A 24,525-nucleotide genomic window follows, 5' to 3' on the forward strand; every position below is an offset into this window, starting at 1 on the left:
TGCAATAAGACACATATCATGACCTTTAATATTGCCTCACCATCACCAGTACAGATAGAGGATTATGTTCTCACCAATGTAGAAACATTCACATACTTGGGTAGCACCATCAGCCAGGATGGTGGGCTAAGCCAGGACATCTGGAACAAAATCGGTAAAGCCAGGAACACCTTCAGGAGCTTAAATACAGTCTGGAAATCATCAAAATACAAACACCAAAAGCAAACTCAAGATTTATCAGAGTGGTGTACTTTCAACATTACTTTATAGTACAGAATGCTGGGAAATGAGAAAGTATGATATGTCCAAACTGTCTTCATTCCATACAACCTGCCTCAGAAAAATCCTCCATATCTTTTGGCCCAGAACAATCTCAAACCAAGATCTATTGACACAGTGCAGCCAAGAGGATCTGAGCACCATCGTTGCCTGGAGGCATTGGAGATGGATTAGTCATGTGCTTTGGATGGAAACTGATTCCATCACCAGAGTAGCAATAAGATGGACACCTGAAGGCAAGCAAAAACAAGGCCGCCCGAAGACAACATGGTGAAGAGCTGTGGAAGCCGAGCTGAAAAACCTGGGGCACAGCTGGGGAACCATTGACAGATTTGCCAGAAACAGACAGGAGTGGAGGAGATTTGTCACTGCCCTAAATGCCAGTGGCGTAAAGGAACATGAATGAATGAAATGAATGTAATTGATGCCAATCAATATGGTTTAAGGAAATTAGAGCCTGTCAAACTAACTTGATATCTTTTTTGATGAGATTACAAGTCTGGTTGATAAAGATAATAGTGTTGACATAATAGACGTAGACTTCTGTAAGGTGTTTGATTTGGTTCCACATGATAGTTTGATTTTAAACAAAACAAAACAAAACAAAAACCTAGAACACTATAAATTTAAGAGAGCCAGTTTTTTAGTCCATTTAATGGGTGCTAACTGATAGGTCACAACATGTAACTGTAAATGGGGAATCCTTATCAAGCAGGTGTGTTTCCAGTGGGATCCCCCACAGATCAGTTCTTGGCCCAATGCTATGTAACATTTTTATCAATGACCTGGAAAACCTAAAAATCATCACAGATAAAGCTTGCTGATGACACAAACCCTGGGGAGTGGTAAATGATGAAGAGGTCAGGTCATGGATTCAGAGTCCTCTGGATCCCTTGGTAAACTGGGCGCAAGCAAACAATATGCATTTTAATACAGCTTAAGGTAAATGTATACATCAAGGAACAAAGAATATAGGCCACACTTACAACGTGGGGACTCTCTCCTGGGAAACAACGACTTTGACAAGATTTGGGGGTCACGGTGGATAACCAGCTGAACATGAGCTCCCACTGTGAGGCTGTGCCCAAGAGAGCTGAGGCACTGCTGGGATGCAATAAACGGGAATCTTGCGTGGGAGGGAGCAGAGAGGTTATTTTACCTCTGTGTTTGGCACTGGCGTGGCTGCTACTGGAATCCTGTGTCCAGTTCTGGTGTCCACAATTCAAGAAGGATGTTGATAAATTGGAGAGGATCCCCACAGTTCCTCTGTGCACTGACAGTGGCAAAGGAAGTGAATGATCTCCTTCAGCAGCACACAGGAGAACAGAGGTTCTGCTATAATTAAGCAATCACTTGTTTGTCTTTTGCTGCACTAAGACCTGTCCTGCTGCCATCTGTGCATATCCCAGGACAGCTTCTTGCTCAGGCTGCTCCAGGGGGACATGCACTGTCAGCCATAATTAAACACGACAGTATTCGGCGGTGCTGGCCTAGAACCCAACAGGTCGCAGCAGGCTGTGGGGGTCACAGGAATCCATAGGATTGTTCCGCTTAATAGGGGATGGGGCAGAGCCTGCCATCCTGACAGTTACACTTGTCAGACAGACCTTTGCAAGGAAGGTGGTGTCAGAGCTGGAGAAAGCAGGGGAAGAAGGAAAGGAAACAATGTGAAAGAGCCTGACATGCCCAGAGAAAACAATGTACATGGACCTCCTGTCTTTGCAAAAGCAAGTCTATGGAAACCATTCTGCCTGGCAAGGTAGACCTGACTCCGAAACCCACATGTTCCCCATCCACCACAACTTCCTTTAACCCTTCTCTGACTGCTTTGCACAGGCAGGCACCCCCTGCAGCTGGGTGTATTGCCTCCAGGAGCAGCGGAAGCTTCCTATGGCGGAGGGGGGGGGGGGAATGAGCGCCTGAACCCTGGCCTCACCCCCTGCACTACCCCTACTTCCTGAGACCCCATTCTCACACCACCCCTCTGTAGCCAGACAGCCAGGCCCCCCCCCCCCCGCCCTCAGACCAGCATTGCTGGAAACACAAGGAAGCCAAAACAACAGGGCACTTAACATCAATTCCAGCACAGCCTTTGAAGCTGTGAGAAGCACAGGTGTGCTGCTCCAATGTGCCTCTGGGAACATATACAACGATTAGGCTCCCAGCAGACAGAGAAGCTGTGACAGACATGGCTCTTAGCCCCTACTAAATAGCATGATGCACACACCCCAACATCCTCGGTGGGAAAATATTTACCCTAATAAAAGGAATGTCCAGTAGTCGAAACTTATTGTTTCTCTCCCTTGCAAGTGTAAACTACTCTTGAGAAAGCTGGCGTCGCCCCGACAGACCAGCCCCAATTTGGCATAAGAAAGGAGAAAGAGAATAAAGGAGTACAGAGGTATAAGTATGGGACCTACAGCACCATGATTTTTGAGTGCTTTTCACTATCTATCTGCTGGTCAGATAAGTGACAGCCTCCCAAGGCTTCGGCAGCTAAGAGGGTCCCTAAGCCTTGTCCCTTATTCGTCTTTCCGCGGAATTGAGTGACCGATCCTGGCTTGGCACCGCTGGAATCGAGAGATGCAAGGAGGGTAAGAAGCACCCACACCTGATCTCCTATCTTTAGTGTACACATATTTTGAAATAGAGCTCTATACTTTGTTTTCTTTCTTTGGGATTGTGGCTTCAGTTTTGTAACTTGTTTGTGTGTGTAACATCTCTACATTTAAATAAGTAGGCACTAGCAATTTTGTAACCACATGATTAGAATCTAGTTTAATAAATTTTGGTAACCATTTGTGCATAAGCCTGACTTGATTCTCTGGTTTACTGTAAAGCAGCCAACACAATTAAAGAACCTCAGCCGTTTTGGCTCTAAAGCCTGGCCATTAGGTGAGAGTACTAAGAGCCTAGCGTTGAGTTGTGCCGCCTCCACGGGGCAAACTCTTGGGGCGCCTGTCAGTCAATCCTGACTGCCCACTGCGAAGGAGTTCTGAGCTCTAGCAGTTAAAGTCACGGGTGTTTAGGACCTTGGGGCATCTGTCAGCCTAGCCCGGGCTGCCCGCCGCGAAGGGACAGTGCGTCCTAGCAGTTAAAGTCACGGATGATATAAAACGGGCATAGCTGGCACCTCACCAAACATCCTTGGCCATCAGCTAACAGATTTGGCGTCATGAACAGGATTGTGATATAGGCTGCACTACAGTAACAAAATGAAACCAGTCATGATAAACATCACAGAATTCCCTGAGCTAGAGAAAAGTTTGACCCAAGAGGGATGGGGAAATCCTCTGTGGAGCAAAGAACTGCTGGAGAAATATTGGGGAAAACCAGCAGAGATCTGGCAGCATTTCTGTAACTGGAGAACTGCCTGCAAGATGAAGAAAGGGAAAGGAAAAGGTGCTTGTATATGGCTGCTTACTAACATTTGGCAAGCTGCCTGTAAGGATTATCATAGTCTGGCAATAGAATTTAATAGGCTACAACAGGAAAGGGACACACTGCGCAAGGAATGCCAGAATTTAGATACCAGAGTAAGAACACTGAATAGGGATATGGAACATCTTCAGAAAAGATTACTTCCCTTAATTGAGAAAGAAGGGATAGAACGAAGGGAAAAGCTGGAGACTAAAACATGCAGAATCAACCGAGCTAAAGTTGAGACTGCTCTCTGGCCAGACCCTGAGGAATGGGATGTACACATTTGGGATTCAGCAGATGAGTCCCCCTCCTCTGAGGAGGAAGGTACCTCTGTAAAATTAAGACCAGCTATCACACATCACAAATCAGAAGAACATGAGGGAAATTTGAGTGGGGCAGAGCTGGATGAAGAAGGGGATGACAATGATCCATCCACCTTTTCAAAAACAAAGAAGGGAGGTAAAAAGGGAAAAGGGAGTAAAGCTCCAACTCACTTTACCAAAATTACCACCCACCAATATACTCCCATGGAGTTAAAAACAATCCAGGGAGAGTTTGCTAAAAAGTCTGAGGAAGGTATAATAGAGTGGCTGGTCCGCCTCTGGGACACTGGGGGTGGATATATATGCCTGACAGCCCAAGAAACTGAGCGCCTTAACTTAGGTGCAGGAATATTCCTGGAACATTCAGAGGGGAACACCCCTAAAACACTTTGGTCTCTGGCTTGTCGATGGGCAAGAGGAATTTACCCAGCAGACCGAGATGAACCCACAGTAATGCACTGGACCAACATAGATGAGGTAAAAACAGCTCTATTAACTGTGGCTGTCGTTAGCATGCTTGGCCAAAACCCTCAAGAGTTAGCCTATGAAAGCCCATGGGAGGGTCAGGTAGATGTAGATGATCTCAGACTCCTGCTTAAGGGAGTTCCGAGTAACCACAGGGCTATGGCACTGTCCCTTAGATCAGAAGCTGCAGCACATAACAGAACCTTTTGGGCACTGCTAAACCTTCTGGTGTCATACTTTAGAGAATTCGGAGACATCAGAGCACTGACAGGCAAAGCTAAGATGCGTTCCCTTCAGGAAAACAAGGGGGCACCATCTAAAGGACATAAAAACAAGCGAGAGCCAACCCAGGAGGAAAAGGAGCTTAGAGCCAAGTTGTGGAGACAATGTCTGGCTTTAGGTTATCCCAGAGATGTGATAAATGGACTGCCCACAGAGCGGCTAAAATTATTCACCACCTTTAAAAGAGCTGACTGGGAGACAACTCATGCTACTCCCAGTGCACCTCTGCAGCTCTCTCCTCTTTCCCCACCTGCAGACACCCGGTATACTCCATTGCGGCGGCAACTGCAAGAGTTACCAGAGCAGGGAAACTAGCTTGCGGGGGTCAATCTCCTCTCCTAATAAACCAGCTTAAATCCAAAGAGGAGAAAACAGCAGCAAAAGACCCCCGGATACATGTAACTGTAAATGACAAACACATTATTCCTTTCTTAATGGACACAGGGGCTCAAAGGTCCATGATTAAGCGAGAAAGTTTTCAGGGCTCGCCACCTACTGGCGGAAAGCAGGTACTTGTTACAGGGGTAAATGGCAGTACCATAACTTACCCATTAGTTAAGATAAAACTGGATATCCCATTGCAACCCCACCATCAGCCCCGAAAATATGAGGTGATTTTGGGCAATGCCAACATACTGGGCATGGACGTTTTAAGAGGAAAGGGAAGGATTAATGGGGAAAGATGGGCTTTTGGAGTCAGTTCTGTTCCTCATGCCACCCACCTGGAAGAGGAAAGCCCTCCCCACTATTCTGTAAACTTACTTAGCAGCGCGCCTGCTCTCCCGCCCTCAACAGTAACAAACACAAAGCAGTATAATGTCCCAGCTGAGGCCATAAGCCCTGTTACTGACCTGATCAAAGATTTGGAACAGCGAGGAATGTTAATTCGTACCCACTCTCGCTTTAATTCTCCTGTGTGGCCCATCAAGAAACCAAATGGCAAATGGAGACTCACTATAGACTATAGGAAGCTAAACAGTAACACTGGACCATTAACTGCAGCAGTCCCTAGCATAACAGATATTGTAAACACCATACAAACCTGGGATAAACCCTGGCTAGCAGTATTAGATGTAAAGGACATGTTCTTCATGGTCCCTTTGCAACCAGCTGACCAGGAAAGATTTGCTTTTACTTGGAGAGGTGTACAATAAACTTTTACCCGAATGCCACAAGGGTTTAAACACTCACCCACTATTTGCCATGGGGCACTGGCAAAGGTCCTAGATGACCTTATACTGCCACCCAATGTACAAACTGTGCAATACATTGATGACATCTTAATAGGTGGGAAAACCTCAGAAGAGGTACAGGAGGCTATGAATCAAATCAAAGGAGCACTAGAAGCCCTTAATTTAGAGTTACCAGCTGAGAAATGCCAAGGTCCCTCCCAAGAGATAAAATTCTTAGGTACTGTATGGATGGGAGGTAGGAGGTCTGTGCCTAATGACACTGTGCAAGAGCTAAATCGGGCACCCTCCCCTGAAAGTAAAGATCAATTGAGACAGATTTTGGGAACCCTGGGGTTTTGGAGAAAACATGTACCTGGCTTTGCCATTATAGCCAGACCATTGTACAATTTGTTAAAGAAAAGTGCTGCCTGGGAATGGGCTCCTGCCCATGAGGAAGCCCTCAGACAACTGATAGGGGAGATACACACCTATCAGGCTCTGGGTCCCATACATCCTGAAGCCCCATTCCATTTGTACCTAACTGTGGGAGCCACTGGAATGTCTTATGCTCTCTGGCAAGACAGTGACTCTGCTCCCAGACGACCAATTCAGTTTGGTTCCAAGTCATGGCAAGGGTCACAGGCTAACTACACGCCTTATGAGAAGGTGCTTCTGGCAGCTTACACAGCCTTGAGAGAAACTGAGGAATTAACTCAGGATAAGGACATCACAATTCACACTCCTCTTCCAATCATTAAACCTATATTGGAAGGGAAAGAGTTACCACCTGGTGTAGCACAAAAGATGACTATCCAAATATGGGCACTTTACATACACCACAGGGTAGGGAGTGCAGACACTGCACAAAACCCCACTATGATTCGGGAATCCCTATGGAAAGTAGGAATGCCTGATGAATACCGCCTACCTCCACAGCAGTCTCCCATTAAGGATGCTGCCCCATTTGATCCTTCTAAGCCTGAGGGAGTATGGTTCACTGATGGCAGTGCCAGGCTGGTCAAAGGCAAATGGAAGGGAAAAGCTGCAGCAGTGCCTGCAGACCCCTCTGCAGCACCCCTAACTGCTGAAATTGATGGGTCAGCACAACTTGCAGAATTGGCTGCAATTAAACTGGCCTGTGAAGCAGGAGCCACCGCAGTATATACGGACTCCTATGCGGTATGGGCAGGTGCCACTCAGTGGATCACTAACTGGAAAAATAACCACTGGGAAATAGGAGGTAAACCAGTCTGGGGACTGGAATACTGGCAGTGGTTATATCAGCATGGCCTGCAACAACCCCTGTCTATAGGACATGTCTCAGCTCATCAGAGGAATAATACCCCAGCTGCACAGTTAAACGATTTAGCCGATGCAGCTGCCCAGCTCTTTACCACACAAGTAGAATGGGAACGCTTATATTCATGGTTACATGATAATTTAGGACACACAGGAAGTGATGAGTTAGTGCGGCAAGCACATATCAGGGGGTGGCCTATCACCCACAGACAGGCTAGAGACCTGGTGCAAGCCTGCACTATTTGTGCTGCGACTAGAAAACATATAGCAGAAGGACAAAGGTTTGCCAGGCTAAGAGATGGAAAAACACTATGGGCAACCTGGCAGGTCGACTATGTCGGACCACTGCCCACTACAAGGCAGAGGTGGAAATACATCTTGACTGGGGTAGAAATTGTTTCAGGGATTGGTTTTGCATATCCAACCCGATTGGCAACAGGATTGTCCACAGCTATGGGACTAAACCGCTTAACAGCAATTGTCCCAATGCCTCAAGAAATCCAATCAGATAATGGTTCGCATTTTAAGAATAAACTTGTAAGGGAATGAACCCTTAACCATGGAGTCAAATGGACCTTCCACCTTTCATATCAACCTCAATCTAATGGCATGGTCGAGCGCTGGAATTGGTTGCTAAAGAATCACTTGAAGCCTACTGATGGCACATGGGGAGACAGACTGGACGAAGTGGTGCAGAGATTAAACAACAGACAGACTCCTACAGGAAGTCCAATCAGCAGAGGATTCTTCCCTACAGGGAAAGCTATCTCCCCTGCCAGAACACCACTGCACAGTTCCAAGTATGCTCCCAGAGACACTGTTGTGATTAAACACCCAGCCCTGGGAACCTTTACCTGCGTTTTGCACGCCTATAAAGAGAAAGGTGTATGGAGTGCCTTAAAAGGCTAATAACCATTACAGAGGCTTGGATCGCATCCAAGACCGGCTGACCATGTGATTTATTGCAGGAATGGTCCCATGGTTCCGAGCAACCTGCCAGCTAACCTGTCAGCAAAATGGACCATGCAGCAGACCTGTTTGATCACTAGAGACTACTATGGACTGTTGATATATTTGCCATTACTTATAATAGCAGGTGTAATTTTTGCTTTTGGTTTTAAAATAAGTTTTTTAGCTAGAACACGACCCACCAGAGATATGTTCCTGCAAGCCCTCACGATCCTTCTGTTGGCTCCAGTCACCTTGGCAATACCAGAACATCCTCTTTGGGGAGCAATCCAAACCATCGCCTCAGCTGCTGGTGCTACAAATTGCTGGATGTGCACCTTGCTAAATTCAACCAATGGACTGGGAATTGAATTTGTACCACTCAGCCTAAATGATTGGTGGAACAAAAGTGACATCTTTCGGTGGGGACCAGCATGGTACACCAACAACCCTTGCATTGACTCGAGGGGTGGGGTGGGACAATGGCATCGCACTGTTTGGGGACGGCTTGTGGAATATGTAACGGGATCATCTAAAGAAGTATACCCTATTTGTTTTGAAACTCAGGGTGACATACAAATGGGTAGTCTAGATAAGCAGCAATGTGCCCATAGAATTGTATTTGATAAAAGAAGTGGGGATTGGACTACCTACCCACCCATGAACAACAAAAGGACTTTAAAATGTTGGAAAGGTCCCATCAACGGCACACTTGAACATAGACCCCTTTTTAGAATATATAATGCCACAATTGTTCCCCTGAATATGAGTAGATACCCTGAAAGCAGAGATTGGTATGACCAATCACTGTTCTTTATTCCCAGTTCCAGACACATTTATAACCCATTGCTAATCAAATCTATTAACTCCTTATTAGATCAGTGTAATGAAAATGGCCTTTTTCGCTCAGATCAAATTTTAGAAGATTTGTTAATGGTTTTGCTCTGTACTAACATTAAGATGGGATATTGTGTTCCATATCACCAACCCATACCTAAACCTGAGGGGGGCAGGTGACACAGAGGACCTTATTCACCTATTCTTAGTAAAGAACCTGGCTCGTTCTTTTTTTGTGGGGACAAGGCATATAAATATCTGCCTGTAGGTTGGACTGGAAGGTGTTCACTGGGACATGCAGTACCCGAGAGACTAACAGTACACCCTCATGTTGATGCCCCCAGAATAACAAATCTGGGAAGTTTTATACACCGATACAAACGAAAGTTCACCTACAACCCCCTGATTGAACGGCCCTCTGGTTTTCACCGATTTACACGTGCACTTATACCTTGGTTAGGTATAACTGAGCTCGAGATGGCAATAGCAAACGTTTCTGGACAATTGGAAATTGCTGTTAATCATACTGCTGATGCATTAGGGCTTTTAAATGAACAACTTCAGTCTGTGGCCCGATATGCTCTGCAGAACAGAATAGCACTAGACGCTACCCTAGCCCAGCAAGGAGGAGTGTGTGCTGTCATCAACCAGTCTTGTTGTTTTTATGTAAATCATTCAGGGCAAATAGAGCAAGATGTGGTTGCTATTAAAGGTGCAGTTAAAATTTTACATGCAGTGGCTGAGAATGGACAAACCTCATGGATGCAATGGTTAGCTCAACACTTGGGATTTTCCCTCTACCTGTTTTTACATTCGGTTGTAAATACTGTTTTAACCATTTTAATTATTGTAATTGTTTTTTGTGTAACTTTATGTATTATGAAGCGTTTGATTCAAACTGCTCTTTCCTCCACACAAATCAGATACCTAGAGCTAAAAAGGGATCCTAACCAATTCCACGAACCCTCATCCTCTAATTTGTTTGATGGGTATTTCTAGATTTCCCCAAGGAGGGCAAGAGGTGCTGGCATCACCGCCACCTTGCAATCTGGGATGTAGTGTGGTGCATCGGGGGTGGAATGTAGCCAGACAGCCAGCCCCCCCCTCTCAGACCAGCATTGCTGGGAACACAAGGGAGCCAAAACAACAGGGCACTTAACATCAATTCCAGCACAGCCTTTGAAGCTGTGAGAAGCACAGGTGTGCTGCTCCAATGTGCCTCTGGGAACAGATACAACGATTAGGCTCCCAGCAGACAGAGAAGCTGTGACAGACATGGCTCTTAGCCCCTACTAAATAGCGTGATGCACACACCCCAACATCCTCAGTGGGAAAATATTTACCCTAATAAAAGGAATGTCCAGTAGTCGAAACTTATTGTTTCTCTCCCTTGCAAGTGTAAACTACTCTTGAGAAAGCTGGCGTCGCCCAGACAGACCAGCCCCAATTTGGCATAAGAAAGGAGAAAGAGAATAAAGGAGTACAGAGGTATAAGTATGGGACTTACAGCACCATGATTTTTGAGTGCTTTTCACTATCTATCTGCTGGTCAGATAAGTGACAGCCTCCCAAGGCTTCGGCAGCTAAGAGGGACCCTAAGCCTTGTCCCTTATTCATCTTTCCGCGGAATTGAGTGACCGATCCTGGCCTGGCACCGCTGGAATCGAGAGACGCAAGGAGGGTAAGAAGCACCCACACCTGATCTCCTATCTTTAGTGTACACATATTTTGAAATAGAGCTCTATACTTTGTTTTCTTTCTTTGGGATTGTGGCTTCAGTTTTGTAACTTGTTTGTGTGTGTAACATCTCTACATTTAAATAAGTAGGCACTAGCAATTTTGTAACCACATGATTAGAATCTAGTTTAATAAATTTTGGGAACCATTTGTGCATAAGCCTGACTTGTTTTCTCTGGTTTACTGTAAAGCAGCCAACACAATTAAAGAACCTCAGCCGTTTTGGCTCTAAAGCCTGGCCATTAGGTGAGAGTACTAAGAGCCTAGCGTTGAGTTGTGCCGCCTCCACGGGGCAAATTCTTGGGGCGCCTGTCAGTCAATCCTGACTGCCCACTGCGAAGGAGCTCTGAGCTCTAGCAGTTAAAGTCACGGGTGTTTAGGACATTGGGGCATCCGTCAGCCTAGCCCGGGCTGCCCGCCGCGAAGGGACAGTGCGTCCTAGCGGTTAAAGTCACGAATGGTATAAAACGGGCATAGCTGGCACCTCACCAAACATCCTTGGCCATCGGCTAACACTGGCCCTGGCTGCAGGAAGCTGGGTCGTGGGCCAGCAGAGGGCACAGGACCCAGGGTGGCGCTAGGGGGCGCTGTGCTGGAGGGAGCTGGGTGGGGGCTCAGCAGGGAGGGCTGTGTTACATGGGTGGGCGGGGGCCTAGCAGGCGGGGCTATGCTCAGGGACCGGGGTGGAGGGGCAACCGTGCTGCAGGGAGGGGGCTAATGAGGTGTGAGGCCTCCATAATCCAGCTGAGCCGTTGGCTTCACATGGTCGGGGTGCTGCCTGGAAGCTCAGCAGGGCTGGCTCCTCCACTGGGGTGGATGTAGCCAGCCTAGCCCAGAGGGCGCCCGCAAGAAACCCAGCTTCTGGAGGAATCTCTGTGGGTGGGGGGGGCCGGGTCCTGGCTCCATTTTGCTGTGGGACGGGGTGTCAGGCTGAAACCGGTTCTGAGCCCTCCTTATGGAGCAGTCTCCAGGGGCAGAACCCAGGAATCCTGACTCCCTGCCCCCGATCTAGCAGCCTAACCCGCTCGTGTCCCAGAGAACCCGTGCTGTCACCCCAGGGGAATCCACCCTCACGAGCCCCAAATCCCCATGGACCCATATGCTCCAGCCCCAGCAGCTACTCCTGGGTCCCTGCCAGGCGGGGAATGGTGCGGGGAGGGCAGAGGGGTCAGAGAAGAACCAGGGAAAGGATCAGAAAACCTGCAGAGGGAGAGACACGGGGGGGTCAGACGGTTCTGGGGTGACTTGACCCCCATCTGTCAGAACCTACCTGGGGAAACAATTTGATAACGGGCTTTTTGGTCTAGTAGAGGAGCATCCTCCACTGGCTGGAAGTTGAAGCTGGACGAATTCAGCCTGATCTAAGCTGGAGCTGGTCCCCGCTGTGGGGATTAATCCCCAGGGCTGGCCAAGGTGATAGGCGGATGAGCCTGTTTGCTCAGCGAGCAGCTCTGGAGCAAGCAGGAGGCTGTTCCGGGCCGAAATCTGGCCCGGGTGATATTGGAGGGTAACGGGGGTGTGATCACTGGGCCAGCAGGGCCTGGAAAGTGAGGATGCTGCAAAACCCAGGACTCCTGGATTCTCTCCCCAGCTCTGGGAGGGGAGTGAGGCATAGTGGGGCACAGTAGGTTAGAGCGGGGGGGGAGGGGGCAGGGACCAGGACTCCGGGGTTCTCTCCCCAACTCTGGGAGGGGAGTGGGGTCTAAGCAATGCTAATGGCCCAGGTGATGAATCCTCACTGGGTGGCAGTTGGAAATACCCATTACCCAGGCCCAGGGCCACTCTGCAGTGTCCGGGGAGCTGGGGTAACCCCCAGAAGCACACGAGGTATGTGTCAGCCAGACTCCAATGCCCAACACACACTGCAGAGGAAGAGCCTTGGGGTTTCAATATAAGCTGCAGGGGGAGGGCTCCTGGCTCCACCCAGAGGCATGGTGCTCCAGGGAGCAAAGGATGCTGGGTAATCTCCCAGGACATCGTGGGGTACAGCAGCATAGACTCCATAGCTAACAGGAGGGAAAGGAGCCCTCAGGGCAAGGGCCCAGTGCATAGAATCATAGAATATCAGGGTTGGAAGGGACCTCAGGAGGTCATCTAGTCCAACCCCCTGCTCAAAGCAGGACCAACCCCCAACTAAATCATCCCAGCCAGGGCTTTGTCAAGCCTGACCTTAAAAACTTCTGAGGAAGGAGATTCCACCACCTCCCTAGGTAATGCATTCCAGTGTTTCACCACTGCCCTAGTGAAAAAGTTTTTCCTAATATCCAACCTAAACCTCCCCCACTGCAACTTGAGACCATTACTCCTCGTTCTGTCATCCGCTACCATTGAAAACAGTCTAGATCCATCCTCTCTGGAACCCCCTTTCACGTAGTTGAAAGCAGCTATCAAATCCCCCCTCATTCTTCTCTTCTGCAGACTAAACAATCCCAGTTCCCTCAGCCTCTCCTCATAACTCATGTGTTCCAGTCCCCTAATCATTGTTGTTGCCCTTCGCTGGACTCTTTCCAATATTTCCACATCCTTCTTGTAGTGTGAGGCCCAGAACTGGACACAGTACTCCAGATGAGGCCTCACCAATGTCGAATAGAGGGGAACGATCACTTCCCTCGATCTGCTGGCAAGGCCCCTACTTATACATCCCAAAATGCCATTGGCCTTCTTGGCAACAAGGGCACACTGTTGACTCATATCCAGCTTCTCGTCCACTGTAACCCCTAGGTCCTTTTCTGCAGAACTGCTGCCGAGCCATTCGGTCCCTAGTCTGTAGCAGTGCATGGGATTCTTCTGTCCTAAGTGCAGGACTCTGCATTTGTCCTTGTTGAACCTCATCAGATTTCTTTTGGCCCAATCCTCTATTTTGTCTAGGTCCCTCTGTATCCTATCCCTACCCTCCAGCATATCTTCCTCTCCTCCCAGTTTAGTGTCATCTGCAAACTTGCTGAGGGTGCAATCCACACCATCCTCCAGATCATTAATGAAGATATTGAACAAAACTGGCCCGAGGACCGACCCTTGGGGCACTCTACTTGATACTGGCTGCCAACTAGACATGGAGCCATTGATCACCAGCCGTGGAACCCGACAATCTAGCCAGCTTTCTATCCACCTTATAGTCCACTCATCTAACCCATACTTCTTTAACTTGCTGGAAAGAATACTGTAGGATACTATGTCAAAAGCTTTGCTAAATCAAGCAACAATGCGTCTACCGCTTTCCCCTCATCCACAGAGCCAGTTATCTCGTCATGCAAGGCAATTAGATTAGTCAGGCATGACTTGCCCTTGGTGAATCCATGCTGACTGTTCCTGATCACTTTCCTCTCCTCTAAGTGCTTCAGAATTGATTCTTTGAGGACCTGCTCCATGATTTTTCCAGGGACTGAGGTGAAGCTGACTGGCCTGTAGTTCCCAGGATCCTCCTCCTTCCCTTTTTAAAAGATGGGCACTACATTAGCCTTTTTCCAGTTGTCCGGGACCTCACCCAGTCGCCATGAGTTTTCAAAGATAGTGGCCAATGGCTCTGCAATCACATCCGCCGACTCTTTTAGCACTCTTGGATGCTGTGCATCCGGCCCCATGGACTTGTGCTCGTCCAGCTTTTCTAAATAGTCCCGAACCACTTCTTTCTCCACAGAGGACTGGTCACCTCCTCCCCATGCTGTGCTGCCCAGTGCAGTAGTCTGGGAGCTGACCTTGTTCATGAAGACAGAGGCAAAAAAAGCATTGAGTACATTAACTTTTTCCACATCCTCTGTCACTAGGTTGCCTCCCTCTTTCAGTAAGGGCCCCACACTTTCCTTGACTTTCTTCTTGTTGCCAACATACCTGAAGAAACCCTTCTTGTTACTCTTAACATCTCTTGCTAGCTGCAACTCCAGGTGGGATTTGGCCTTCCTGATTTCACTCCTGCATCCCCGAGCAATATTTTTATACCCTTTCCTGGTCATTTGTCCAATCTTCCACTTCTTGTAAGCTTCTTTTTTGTGTTTAAGATCAGCAAGGATTTCACTGTTAAGCCAAACTGGTCGCCTGCCATATTTACTATTTTTTCTACACATCGGAATGGTTTGTCCCTGTAACCTCAATAAGGATTCTTTAAAATACAGCCAACTCTCCTGGACTCCGTTCCCCCTCATGTTATTCTCCCAGGGGATCCTGCCCATCAGTTCCCGGAGGGAGTCAAAGTCTGCTTTTCTGAAGTCCAGGGTCCGTATTCTGCTGCTCTCCTTTCTTCCCTGTGTCAGGATCCTGAACTCAACCATGATGGGACAGGTCAAGGGAACCAGCTGAACCAGCCCTGCAGCCTGTGTGAGCAGGAGGGAGAGGGCTGGGGATGCGCACTGGGACAGTGGCTGGCCCCTTCTGACACCACGGCCCCAGGGCCAAAGCCAAGGTGGCCCTGGGCGTGAGAGCTCTGCCAGCCGGGGCACAGGAGAGCTGGCACTCAGCCCAGGCACCCCCTGCCCTGGGAGTTGGGCAGGCAGCCTTCTCCCTTCTACCCTGGAGAAAACGAGGCACAGGGTGCACCCATGGGCACAGAGTGAGTGAGTAACAGAGCCAGGAAGAGAAACCAGGAGTCCTAGCTCCCAGATCCCCGTGCTGTAACCCACCAGACCCCACTCCACTCACAGAGCCGGGGAGAGAACCCAGGAGTCCTGGCTCCCATCCCAGTCCCCCCGGCTCTAACCTCTTGGCCATGCTACCTCTGCCTCCAGCCTACTGCCAATTACCCATCCAGTGACTAAGGCCCTGTCCTTGCGGGCACCCATAACAGGTGTGGTCTAAGCTCCGGCACACCTGGCCTTGTGCCATGGGCTGTGGCCAGCTGCCATCCTGTCCATTCACTGTGGCATCACCCGCACTGCTCCCCAGGCCACTGAGCCCCATGTGTGCCGTGGTGCTGTGGCCCTGGGGCCTGGGCATCTGCGACCCCACACTGACTGGGCATCATCCCCACTAGGAAGGGCTAGGAACCAGAAATCCTAGGTTCTCTTCCCTGCTGTGGGACAGGAGTGGGGTCTAGTGGTTAGAGCAGCAGGGCTGGGAGCCAGGACTCCTGGGTTCTCTCCCCGGCTATGGGAGGGGAGTGGGGTCTAGCGGTTAGAACAGCAGGGCTGGGAGCCAGGACTTCTGGGTTCTCTCCCATGCTCTGGGAGGGAGAGGGGTCTAGCGGGTTAGAGCAGGGGGGCTGCGTTCTCGCCCCAGCTTTGAGAAGGGAGCAGGATCCTGAGACTCAGCATCTGCTTGGGGAGACAGTGCCAAGACCTGGGGTCCCCTCAACCCCCACTTTTACCCTCCTCCTGCTTTGTGCTAGCAGGTTTGAGCAGCTGTCTTGGTCAGAACCGAAGGTCTGCAGTGCCCAGATTTGGGCGTGAAACACATCCCTCTAACCCTCAATCCTGCCTCCCAGAACCCTCACTCCTTCTCTCCCCCTAATCCAACTCTCCTCCTCAACCCCTAACCCTTTCCAAACCTAATCCACACCCTAAACCTAACCCCCCTTATCCTCACCCGAACCCAATCCCTCGACCCTGACCCGCTAATCCCAACCCTGACCCCTGAAACCCCAATTTTCCCCCTGCATGGGCGGCACCATCCTCTTCCCGGTGGGGGGCTGACGTAGGCTAAACAGAAAATTGGGGGGCTACAGCCCCCCTTTGCTACAAGACACCACCCCGTCTATGGCTCTGCTCCCTGCTCCTCTTCAGTTTAGTGCCAGCCCTGCCACCTCCCCCACCCCTGGACTGCCCTCCTCCTGGCCATGTTGGAGGCTGGAGCCAGGCAGTGGGGAGTGACTGATGCACTGGCTGGTACCATGGTCTGTGGTGCACCCCCCGTTTCTTACTTCTGCTGCTCTGGGCCCCGGGGCTGTGGCTGCTCCTCAGCTCCCCACCCCCTTTGACTGCTTGCAGCCCCCAAGAGCCGCCGGGTGGGGGCACCTGGCTCTGGCAGAGCCCTTGGGGAGCCTCGACTGGTGGTGGCACTGTCTTCAGAGCTGGGCAGCCAGGGAACTTGGGCTAATGAACAGTGTGTGTTTCCCACGGAGCAATTTTGACACCTGGTGGCCAGCTGACATAATGCACCAAGCGTGTTTCCCATGGAGCAGCAGAGGCACCTGGTGCCTAATTAAGGTAATGCACAGAGCATCTCAGGGTTCAATACAGGGTTCGAAAAAGGACTAGATACGTTCATGGAGGACAGGGTCATCGATGGCTTCTAGTCAGGATGGGCAGGGATGGTGTCCCTAGCCTCTGTTGGCCAGAAGATGGGAATGGATCACTTGATGATTCCCTGTTCTGTCCATTCACTCTGAGGCACCTGGCACTGGCCACTGTGTAGTCTGCGAATACAGACTAACACGGCTGCTACTCTGAAACCTGTCAGAAGACAGGATACTGGACTAGATGGACCTTTCCTCTGACCCAGTCTGACCGTTCTTGCAGTCGTGACTCCCAGTGCCCAGTTAGGGTAATGCACAGAGCATGTTTCCCATGGAGCAGCAGTGACTCCCAGTGGCCAGCAGGGGTGGCATCAGCCTCTTCCTGTTTGGGGGCGCGGGGCTAAGGTGGGCTAGACAAAAAAATTGGGTAGGATGCGCCCCCCCCCATCACCTGACCCCACCCTTCATGGGGACCATGCCTCTGCCCCTTCTCAGTTAAAGGCCAGGCTCATCTCCTCTCCCCCCGCCAGGGCTTACAGCAATATGCCCTTTATTAAAATAAAATAGTAAACAGGGTTTACTCTAAATCCATCTAAATTTTAGTATTAAATCCAAAATCCTCTTAAATATCCCACCAGAAACCAAAACTGGAAACTGCAAACAATTCTTAATTTAAAACCCAAACATTAAGAAAAACTAGTTTTAAAAAAAATAAAACCTAACAAATGCCATAAATTATTAAAAGAGCACGCTACAGCAGGATGATAAAATAAATCAGCCCTACTCTTAAAACCACCTATAAAGCAATTGAATACTTGACTACTCACCAAATCTGTATAAAAATATGCAGAACTACGTCAAACCCGGTATTGCATGTCAGATATTCCCATCCAGCAAACATCAATTAAACACTCCACTTCAACTAAAAAACAAAAACAAAACAACCCAATAAACCAAAACAGTCAGACCGAAAAAAACCTACACAGAAGCGAAATAAACCTGTACCAACATCGGAACAAACAAACAATCTAATTTTCTAATTCTAACTTCTTGTTTCACCCAGGAGGAAAGTGTTTTGCACCCCAGTAACCAGGCTTCTGTGGCTTTTCTTTCATTAAATAAGATTCTTACCAAATATAAATTGCCCTCATAATTGTCTCAGAGCAATTCTAATTGCATCTTTGCACTAATAGACCATGTGCAAGTCCGTCCCCTCAGAGCAGCATCACACTCCTCGCTCCCTAACCAAGGTGACCGCACATCCCGTCAGGGCCAGGCTCTGCTCAGCCAGGCTCTCAACCGCTTGCACTAAATAGGTGGGTCCCAGCCCCAACACTTACTCACATTTCACCCCAATGGCCCCAAACTGCTGCTTTTAATATGCAAATAAGGAGCTGCCACGCTCAGGCCTCTCCCCAGCTCTCTAGGTGGCTGCAGGTGGCGCCAGAGAGCGCCGAGCTCACTCACTTCCCTTTCTCGCGTTGGCTCAGCCCTGGGTTCAAGGCACCAGCCGGGCGGGATTCCAGCCTCAGAAGGTCCCTTCTCACCGGGGCTCAGGGAGTGCAGAGCATGGGGCTGCTCTGCGGGGACGGACTTGCACACTTGGGATGTTAGTGCAAAGATGCAATTAGAATTTCTCTTAGACAATTATGAGGGCAATTTATATTTGGTAAAAACCTTATTTAGTGAAAGAAAAGCTGCAGTAGTTTAATTCCTTTTACTGACTTTTCAAAGCCATTAGTGTCATTACTCTTATAACACCTCCTGTGTTTTTATTGTGATGCAGTAAATTGCAGTTTTTAATCCTCAAGGTTTTGTGGGGGTTTTAATAATGTAAGGCTATTATTTGCGATCATATCACTTCATTGCTGCCTAGTGGGTTAGAGTGGAGTGTCACAGAGTCCCCAGGTGATGCTCTGGAGCTGCTCCCTACGAAGCCAGGCAGGACTCTGGGGGAGCCTCCTCTCTGTGAGCAGACTGTCTGCTGGGAAAAAAGCTTTGACCTCCTCAGAGCATTCAGCATCCCCTTCCACACCGTGCGCTTCCCGCAGCGAGTCCGCCTGGACGTTGCTCCTGGGAACACCAGAGGGCCCTGCACCCCAACTCCACAGTCAGCCGTGACTCTCAGACAGCCGGTAAAACAGAAGATTTGTTAGTCAACAGGAACACAGCGTAGGGCAGAACTTGTTAGCACAGAAATCAGTGACTTTCAGCCAAGTCCATCTTGGGGGGGAAGGGGAACCCAGAGCCAGGGCTCTGGCCCTCCCCTTGAGCCCCAAGCCAGTGGACACCGACCTGCTTCCAGCTGCCTGGCCCCTGCCCTGCCCGTTGCTCCTCCTCCGTCCTTTGCCTCACTTCCTGGGCCAAGAGTCACCTGGTCGCATCCCCCTCCTGGGTCTCAGATTATGAAGGGCTGGCCATAGCATTCGAGCAGGCAGCTGGAGCAACCCTTGCAAAAGTCACACACGCTTATTCCCACCACCTAGACATTGGTGCAATACACAGGGAAACTGAGGCACTCACTGCATTCATGCAAAACAGTAAGACTCCCACAGGCTCACATACAACATAACAAGGGAGAATCCCCACTTTGTCCCATCTCTCCCCCCTTCAAGACCGAACTGAGCAGGGTCACTTTAGCCAGTGACCTGTGGAAGATCAGGCCTCCCTTTTTGGGACAAAGCATCAGCTATAATATTTGCACTCCTCTTAACGTGGGCCACCCCCATCTCATAATCCTGGAAGGACAGACTCCACCTCAGGAGCTTGGCATTGGCCCCTCTAATCTGGTGCAGCCACGGCAGGGTGAATGGTCGGGGTACGCCATGAAGCACCACCCAAATAGATCCGGCTGCAGCCTTTTAAGAGCCCACTGCATGGCCAGGCACTCCTTCTCTATGGCTGCATAGCCCTGCTCCCAGGGCAGCAGCTTCCTGCTCAGGTACATGATGGGGTGTTTCTCCCCCTTTGCATTGGCCTGCCTCGGTACCACCCACAGCCCTCTGTGTGGGACATTGGTGAAAACCATAAAGGGCTTGTCAAAGTCTGGGTTTCCCAGCACCGGACCCTTGACCAGATCCTCCTTCAGCACGCAGAGAGCCCCCTGGCACTGCCTGGTTCAGAACAGCTTGTCTGGCTTCCCCTTCTTGCGTATCTCAGGGATGGGAGCTGACAGAGAGCTAAAGTGGAGCATAAGCCTCCAGTAGTGCCCCGCCGTACCAATAAAGGCCTGGGCCAGTTTCTTAGTCTGGGGAGCGGGCCAGTCTCTGATCGCTCCTGCCTTGGCTGGCTCTGGCTTTAGGCAGCCATTCCCCACCCTGTGGCCCAGGTACACCTCTGCCATCCCCACCTTGCACTTCCCAGCTTTTACAGTCAGCCCTGCATCCTGGAGGCTACTCAGCCCCCTCTTCACCTGGGACACCTGGTCCTCCCACGTCTGCCTAATGGCACAAATATCATCAATGTACTCTAGGGTAAAATTCTGCATCCCCATCAGTAACTGATCCACCTGGCACTGGTAGGCGGTCGGCGCCTTCTTTGAGCCCGAAAGGTAGGACTAGGCTCTTGTACAGCCCCAAAGGGGTGACAAAAACAGGTTTCAACCTGGCATCTGGATCCAAAGGCATCTGCCAGTAGCCTTTGGTGAAATCCCTGGTCATGGGGTACCGAGTCCCTCCCAACTTGTCTAGGATCTCATCAGGCCTAGGTATGGGCAGGCACCAGACATGGTGGTGGCATTGGGCTTCCAATAGGCCACACAGAATCAGATCGACCCATCTTTCCTGGGGACCAGCACCACGGGAGAGGTCCCCAGGGCTGATGGATGGCTGGATCACCCCTAAAGCCAGCATGTCTCTGACCTCTCCCTCCAGGACCTGGGCTGTGTTCCCTGTTTCTCTGAATGGGGAATACCTGACCGGGCTGGCTCCCGTCTCCACCCAGTGGTCAGCTCCGTTAGTGAGCCCAGGCCAGTTGGAAAACAGCTGTGGGTACGAATGCAGCATCTCTCTGATCCCTGCCTGCTGCACAGGGGTTAGCTGGTCAGAGAGGGGAACTGATTCCAGCAAGGGGCTGGCTCCAGTCTCAGGGAAGAGACTCACCAGGGGATCTTCCTCCTTCTCCCACTGGCCACAACGGCCAGCACCAGCCTCTCCCTGCCCCAGCATGGCTCCATCGTGTTGACTTGGTCCCCTTGGTGGCTGTGAACCCTGTTGGGCAGCTCCACCACATTGTTCGCCTCATTCAGCTGCTTGATGACCCTGTCTCAGGCAGTTTACAGCTCATTCTTCCTCACAAGAATGAGACCCCTCACCTGGTCCCCAGTGCCACAGGCTGAGCGGTCATACCAGACCTTCTGCCTCCCTTGGGCCCTGACTAGGTTCTCCCTGGCCAGACCTATGAGCTCAGTAAGCTTTTCCCGGAAAGTCAGTACATACTCCACCACTGATTCTCCACTGGGGGCGGCCTTCCCCTCCCATCCGTCCCTGACCAAGTCCAGAGCCACCTTCTGAAAAGACTCCTCTGTGACACGCAGGTGTCCCAAGGCTGTTTTACCCTTGTTCCAGGCCTTTTGCACATCTGGACAAGGCAGCCCTGGTTGGGAGCTGTCCTGCCCTGGCTGTGATTCCCCACACTCAGTTGCAGTCTCCGATCCCCCTGGGCTCAGCTGTCCCAGTGAGGGCAGGCAGGGAGCCCGCTGCTTTGCTCACAGCATCAGAGCCAGTGTGAGCCACCACCCAGGTGTGCAGGGGGGCGGGGAGTAACTCTCTGTCCCACTCAGATCCAGGGCTCTGGTTACAGACAGGCAGGTGTCCTGAGCCTAGCAACTCCTCCCCCTGCCAGCCAGGTCATTTGTATTTTCACTGACTCCTTCAGTCTCAGCCAATTGGTTCCCTGGATTCAAATTCAAATCCTCTGCCATTGCAGGAGCAGGGCCTGGGTCCTGTCCCAGAGAGACACAGTCATTCCCCAACAAGACATCACAGCCGATATCTTGAAGAACCCCAAGTACTAGCCAGCCCAATCCCTCCTGTGTCTGCAGAGGGATCAGGGCAGGGCGAGGGGCTTCATCGCCGGGACCTTAACCCAGCTCACACAGCCCCTCAGCATTTGGTGAGGCTGCACCACCCGGGGCCTGACAACAGTTCTCTCTGTCCCAAGATCTTGCCACCCCAGGAATGTCTCCCCATTGACCATCACCTTCCGCTCCCAGGAGAGTCCATGCAAACATATATGCTGGGACCAGGAGTGAGAGCCAGTCTGGCACCCCGCCCATCTGGCTAAACAGCTCTATGGCCTTGGGACACAGGAAGAGGGCTAGACACCAGAACCTTTCTGCAGGGCCAGCCTCGTTCCAACTGCCAGCCTTCCCAAAGGCCGTGAGACAGGCATCTATATCTCCCCCCTCCTTAACCGGGGGCAGCAATTTAGTGTCGAGGTTCCCTGTGGTATTGGCACCCCGGGGTCCATCCCCACTCACCCCTGGGCTGGTCCTTCTGCCCCTCAGCTCAGCCATCGCCAGTTCCTGCTGCCTCTGTCTCTTCTTCTGTTCTGCTTCATGCCTTCCCTGTCTCTCATGGTCCTCTGACTCCTTTGATCTCAGCTCCAATTCCATCCATCTCAGATCCACTGACAGGGAACCTGGTGGAGACCCCATGCTGGTCGGGGACATGGGTCTCCAAAACACCCGGCTGCTCCCAGCACCTCTCGCCGCCCCAGCTGGGTCAAGAACCAGTGCGGGCCCTGGGGCTGCCTGGCTGCTCCCAGCAGGGCTTTCCTTACCCATACGCAAACTACACAGCTGCATATGGCACCAGGAAATGTAGGGCACCAAATTGCCCCAAATTTCCTGGTACCCTATGCAGCTGCATGCTGCTCCAGTGACCAGCCCGATCCCCTGACCTGCTGAGTGGGCCAGGAAAGCTGGCCCCGCCCCTACTCCACCCCAGCTCTGCCTCTTCCCCAAAGCCCCCACCCCTGCTCTGCCGCAGCCCCACCCCCACTCCACCCCTTCCCCTGAGCTACGTCCTGAGAGACTGCAGCAGGAGTCGGGCACGTCCTGCACTTACCAGGCGGTGGGAAGTGGTGTGACCCAGACCCAGCCCTCTCCTGCCCCCCAAGCCTGCTCTTGCACCCCCACAGACCTTGGGGGGGTGCTGCAGAGGGCATCACAATGTTTGGGACGGCCCTGGCTCCCAGCCTCTCTTGTGGCCCCAGCTGGGTCAGGAACCAGCTCCTTAGAGCAATCCTCCCCTCCCAACTGAGCAATCAGCTGTGCCTTAGTGAGCTTTCCAATGCCCGGCCCTCTCTCTCTGCACAGCTCTACACTGTCCTTCTTAAGGAGATAGTTATAGGAGATCTCCACGCTGTTCCCAAGTGGTCATGGACTCACCAGCCTGTGCTCTCTCTGCTCCCCATGGTCCCTGGGAGGAACCGCTTCAGTGCAACAGCCCTTCTCGGGGGTCCACTCTCTCTCGGGGTTAAGCCTGGAACCTCACCTCATAGAGCCTTCAGCACGCCCGTCTCTCGCTAATCCCTCTTCATTTTACTGTTCCCCAGTTACTTACTGCAGGATGCTCGGTCCACGGGGTGCAGCATATCCCACCACTGCCACCAGTTGTCACGGAGTCACCGGGGAAATGCTCTGGAACTGCTCCCTGTGAAGCCAGTCAGGACTCTGGGGGAGCCTCCTCTCTCTGAGCAGACTGTCTCCAGGGCAAGAAGCTTACACAGCGTCGACCTTCCTGGGTCTGACCTCGGAGCATTCAGGATCCCCTTCAACACTGTGCACTTCCCACAGCAAGTCCTGGGGAAGCCAGAGGGCCCTGCACCCCAACTCCGCAGTCAGACGTGACTCAGCCTGCTGGTAAAATAGAAGGTTTATTGGTTGACAGGAACACAGCATAGAACAGAACTTGTTAGCACAGAAATCAGAGACTTTCAGCCAAGTCCTTCTTGGGGGGAGGGCCCTGGTCCTCCCCCTGCACCCCAAGCCAGCCAAGACTGACTTGCTTCCAGCTGCCAGGGCCTGCCCATTGCTCCTCCTCTGGCTTTTGTCCGCTTCCAGGGGCAAGAGTCACCTGGTCACATCCCCCTCTTGGGTCTCAGGTTATGAAGGGCCGGCCATAGCATCCATGCAGGCAGCTGGAGCAACCACTGCAAAAGTCGCACACGCTTATTCCTACCACCTAGACATTGGTGCAATACACAGAGAAACTGAGGTACACACAGCATTCACACAAAACAGTAAGACTCCCATAGGCTCACATACAACATAAACAAGGGAAAATTCCCACTATGTCACACCTGCACACAGCCCCCAGGCATCTCCCACTTGCCCCATGGCCATACTGCCCCATGCCCTGCACAAAGCCCCCTCCGGGCATCGCCCACTCACCCTGTGGCCAGGCTGGTTCTCTTTATTTATTGCCTGTTCAGCTATTTTCTCAGGGGATTTGTCAATAAAGTCGTTGCCATTCACTTCATCCTCTCCAGGATGTGTCCTTGCAGGGATTTCCCTACACCCCCCCTGAATTTCCCCAACTCCACTCCCCCCTAGTTCTGTGAACTAATTAAATACAGTGTTGCCAATTTAGTG

General features: G+C 50.9%; 1 long non-coding RNA gene across 1 annotated transcript in view; it reads right to left on the minus strand.

Moving 5' to 3' along the window:
* LOC311511358 overlaps nucleotides 1-24,525 on the minus strand; it is a 35,251-nt gene continuing 10,726 nt past the window's right edge. The window contains exons 3-6 of the long non-coding RNA XR_014709266.1: nucleotides 23,495-23,790; nucleotides 22,408-22,568; nucleotides 17,756-17,850; nucleotides 1-1,911 (exon numbers count right to left, since the gene is read on the minus strand). This is a non-coding gene — a long non-coding RNA (uncharacterized lncRNA). The remainder of the gene's footprint in view (nucleotides 1,912-17,755; nucleotides 17,851-22,407; nucleotides 22,569-23,494; nucleotides 23,791-24,525) is intronic.

This window comes from Lepidochelys olivacea (genome assembly GCF_965140295.1).
Source record: "Lepidochelys olivacea isolate rLepOli2 genome assembly, chromosome: 22".
Lineage (NCBI taxonomy): Eukaryota > Metazoa > Chordata > Testudines > Cheloniidae > Lepidochelys > Lepidochelys olivacea.